This window comes from Antrostomus carolinensis, unplaced genomic scaffold (assembly GCF_000700745.2).
Source record: "Antrostomus carolinensis isolate BGI_N321 unplaced genomic scaffold, ASM70074v2 Scaffold46121, whole genome shotgun sequence".
In the NCBI taxonomy this organism is placed as follows: Eukaryota; Metazoa; Chordata; class Aves; order Caprimulgiformes; family Caprimulgidae; genus Antrostomus; species Antrostomus carolinensis.
In genome coordinates, this window is record NW_010297075.1 from 5,888 (window position 1) to 10,821 (window position 4,934).

General features: G+C 37.6%; 1 pseudogene; it reads left to right on the forward strand.

Moving 5' to 3' along the window:
- Nucleotides 1-993: 993 nt before the first annotated feature.
- On the forward strand, nt 994-1,506 carry LOC104533096 (F-box/LRR-repeat protein 4 pseudogene; annotated as a pseudogene).
- Nucleotides 1,507-4,934: the final 3,428 nt, after the last annotated feature.

Here is a 4,934-nt window from a genome sequence, read left to right on the forward strand (position 1 = left end):
GACTTAGTTTGTTGCTTGGCTTAAAGGAAGATGATGTTGTTCAAGAATTCTAAGCATCCTTCAGGAGGCTGGTGACCCTTCTGTCATTGGTGAATGCTGTCATGGACAACTTCAAAGGGTAAAGACAGTACTTTTGTGAGGCTGTTTCAAGCTGGTGCTCTGATACAGGAAGCAGTGGGTTAACTTTTTGTTTAGATTAACCACCCAAAACTCTTTTCACTCCTAAAACCATTCACAAGTTATGGGAACAAATTAGAGGAAACAATTTGTTGGGTTAGCTGTGCAGCTTTCTGGACAGCTTTCTGGCTGTCTTTGAAGGGTGTATTTATTCTCCAGGTTATAACATGGTCTAGATATACCTGAGCTGGCTTGAAATGAACTAATTCGGGTCCTGGGAGCAGTTTTACTGCAGAATACAAGCAGTGCAGTCACTTGGGTTTTGTTGAGCTCTGCTGCAGCCTGACTAGGTACCTGAATGCTCTGTTTACAATTTTAGTTGAGGTATTTCAAAACTATACTACAGGTAATTTTAACTGTACCTTCAAATACTCTTCTACAGTTGTTTACTGCAAGCACTAGATTTCATTTTATACTTGATTTCATTTCCCTAAGCACAAGATTTTTTCTTTTAATAAATCCCTGAAAATAATGCTTAATTTAACCATTAGTCTTTTTGTTGCTTGAGGGCTAGTTTTGACTAATGTTTCTTCATAGTCTTCTCTTTTTTTAAACACAGTAGATGGGAAGCTACACTTAGTAGCTTCCAGATAAATAATTGTCTTAAAATAAAATGTAATAGTTCATTAATGTTTTAGTAGCAGTACTTCGTTTAAGAGGTTAGACAAAAGCGTACAGTTTGCTTTCTAAGAATGTTTTATCTGCTCACTATGTTTATTCATTCTGTTTTATCAGCTCTTTTCCGAAAGGCTACAAGCAGTTAATGCACTTTATAAAGAACTCCTGACCTTTTGCATCTTCCTGAGCCCTATCTAGATGTCACCAGTGTTTCCCATGTTAACAGTTCTGAGCATGTTTTACTATATGTGCCTTCGGCGCCGAGCTAGGACAGCGACGAGAGGAGAAATGAACAGCCGGAGGGCTATTGAATCAAACACCCGAGCCTTACCCATCAATGTTGAAATAGTTCAGTATGCCAAAGAAGTGCTGGATTTCAGCTCTCACTATGGCAGTGAGAACAGCATGTCGTATACCATGTGGAATTTAGCAGGTATTCCAAACGTGTACCCTAGTTCTGGTGACTTCACTCAGACTGCTGTCTTTCGAACTTACGGGACCTGGTGGGATCATTGCCCCAGCGCCCGGCTGCCTTTCAAGAGGACACCACCCACCTTCTGTAGCCAGGACTATGTGGAACTTGCTTTTGAGGAACCAGTTTATCCCACCGCAGTGCACATTCTGGAAACATATCATCCTGGAGCTGTAGTCAGGATTTTGGCATGCTCTGCAAATCCTTACTCACAAAATCCGCCAGCTGAAGTAAGGTAATTTTTTTTCCTCCTTTTTGCTTTCCTGTAAGGTGTTAAATGCTACAAATAATGCTGTTTAGCAAACTTTACTTCCTAGTATTTCTCTGTTTTGTGTCTGACCAACTAACATTTTCTTTATTTCTGCATGTTTTTAAAACTGTGGTGACATGTTTTTATAGCAGCTTCAGAGATGGGGATTTTTTTTTGGTAGGAATTAGTGCAGATCCTAATATCAGATTTAATTTGTGCAATTATAGATTTTGTGTTGGTATTTTTATGAGCAATAATTATTATGTATGTACAATAATCACTTTTGAAATGGCAGTTACTTTTCTTTCTTCAGTAAGAAAAGCAAATTGTGTAGAAGAGGCTGAGGATTCACAGTTGCTGTATTATCCTGCTTCAAGTAGCCATAAACTCTTTCTTCTCTCTGCATACTTTAGGCTGTATGTATAGTTCAGTCCGGCATTATAACTCTTCATATGGAAATAAGGCCAGAAACAAACGCACAGAACAGTCAGACAAAAGGTGATGTCATTTGTCTGATCTTTATTTTGGTCCGATCAAAGGGTGTGATCCACACTTCGTTTTTACACTTGCTTCATAGACTGTAAGAAGCTGATTTGATACTGTTGGTTTTCCTCATAGAAGGAACTCCTGATGAAATTCCATTTGGGGGGGGCATGAAGATGAGGACCTGGGGAATGGTAAGATAAGAAAGAAAAACAGTATATATGAGGTGTGAAGCTCTTAGTGAGGAGGTGAGGAAATAGAAATGGAAGGGGAAAGAGAACAGGTAAAAGCACATAGTGAGGAAAAACATTGGGAAAAACTACCAGTATATCCAATCAAAGTACTCTGTGTACTTCAAAAAGAGATTCAATGATACCAAACCCATAAAGGAAATGAGAATTGATAGCAGAAAGGCTTAAAATGTATCCTGCAGAAAATAACTTGCCAACAAATACTGTATTCCTTTAAAATGCACGCTTTGATGGTATAGCAGTTAGCTTGGATGCTGAGTGTTTTTTCCCTGACCTGCCTTTTACAGATACCACTAAAAAGCATAATTTTAGGTCTAACTTAGTATCCTATGCTTCCTAATACTAGGCCATTGCTGTTTATTCATAAACCCCAGAAAATCAAGTGTCACTTTACATATTCAAAATTCCCAATTGATCTATTTTATGTGATTCTGTCATTTACTGTTGTTTAGTGCAGTTGTTTGTTTTACAGCTTTCATTAATGAGTATATACTGCATAGCTCTAAAGTAAACATCTGAATTCAAGGAACAGTGATAGGTCAAACTAATAATAATAGACTGCCTAACTTCAGAAGTAGGAGCATGTGAGGTAAGCAGTATTTATTCTCTGTCCATTTGCTCACGTTGATGAGGGGAATATGAACAGTTGCAAGAATGCAGTGTCTTTTCTGCTTCAGTTCTTGGTTCCTTGTTTTCCCAAAAATTCTCTCAGATGTCAGCTAAGAATTTTTTTTTTGAAGGTGACATGCTGCTGATAATCTCAGGTGATTCTGTGTTTAACTGATGGTTTGGACTTGAAAAACTGCCATACTATTTTCTTCTGTTAAAAAAAGACCGTGTACCAGTTACTCAAAGAGCACTTAGAACCTTGTTTTCCTCTTCTGACTATTTTGATACTCAAGTTTAGATCTTCTTATTTCCTAAGAACCTTAAAATGCTGCTTTGTTTTATGTGTTGACTCTGGATCTGTTTCTTTCTGAACACCAAGGTAGAAAGGTTCTTTTCAGCAGTTCTTACTTTGATACAAAAAGAAGGCCAATTCAACGGTGAAGTCGAAATTGTTTGAGAGGAAAAAGCCTGTTGAGACCTGTTTAAATGTTGTGCTTAGTGGATTATACTAGTCCAGCTGAGTAATCTTTTTTTTCCTCTTTGTATAATATTTAAAAATCAGCTCATCTATAAGACTTTGCTGTGTGCAAAAGCTTCTAACCTACAAGAAGCTCTGCAAGGACTTGTTGTGTCGCAGTCCTTGCTCAAGACCTTATATTCTTATAGAAAAATGGCTGTAGCCCACGTAGTTGGCCAGTGTGTTGCTCTGTTGCTCACTTTATGCTTCACTCACATGAAAGAACGACTTATGCAGGTATTCAGAAAAAGGTCTTTAGTCATGTTTCTGTGTTGCTGGTGCACTGTATACTGCTATCAGTTACAGTTGGGTATGACTCTGTCTCAGGTCAGCTTTATTCAGAATCTTTTTAGAGGTGGGATCAGCTCTTCATGAAATGGGAATAAGCATTCATTTTTTCAGAATGGAATGTAATTGTTCCTAAATCATTCTAATACTTAAAACACAACAGTTCAAAGTTTTTTCATTATGCTTCCAGCAATCTGAGGATTCTCTGTCCTCTCATATCTTTTGCTGCTTTAAACACAGAAGACATTACATCACTTTCCTCTGCATAAAACGTTTTTTAAAAATCATAAATGTCAGAGAAACTGCTGTCTTTACACATGGACACATTTTGTGCTTTTCATTAGTGCCACTCACACCTTGACTGATGAGAAGCATTTGATATTTCTTAAACTATACTAACATATGTTAAAGTCCATGTACAAATTTCTTACATGAATTATTTGAGTGCAGAAAATCTCAGCAAAAATTAAGAATCTGAGATTAAGGGCATATTGTAGCATATGGTTTCAGTTTTTATGTGGTGAAGAAATCCCTCTCTTTTTTGCATGGTGTTGTGCTATGATTATTGTCCTGTTGAGATTCTGTATTGTGGTGCACGTTCTGTGTACTTAGGCTTTGGTGACAGTCAGTCCCTCTTCAACCAATGGAAGAGGCAGAGGCACCTCACGGTGGCATGAGCTGAACCCAACCAAGAGAATTTTCTTTATTTTTCTCCATAGTGTGTTGGATTGATGGACAAGATATAGCTAGCTTCTGTGATGAGGAAAATGCTTTCTTTCCCTTTTCTTTTTCCTCCTCATTTGCCTAGAAGGCTTACTCTTGGCGATTCCCTAATGGTTTCTTCGGTGTCAGCCCTTTTGAAACATTCTGATATTCCTAATAGTTAGCTGCTGTCAGACAGGAGGAGCTTGTGCATGTTTAAATGGGAGCTTTCAGGTCAGAAATACTTTTTTCAGAAGCTTTTCAACTTTTTAGTTTTACAAAAATAACTTTGCTTTTTAAATTTGGAATATAAAAGAAAAAATTGATGCCTGTTCTTCTGTCATGGTCTTTTTTTAACTTAGTTTGACAGTTTCTCTTATCTCATGTGCATTATAGTGACACCACATATTCATGTGCTTTTATAAAAGCTCAAAACCAGAGATTCCTAACTATTCTGGGATGTGTGGCAGTGCTTGGGGTGATGTTTCACAGCATATGTCCTTACTGCTGTGCAGTGATTACTTCTTTAGTAGACTGGAGATTGTTTTATGATTTTTTTTTTTCCCT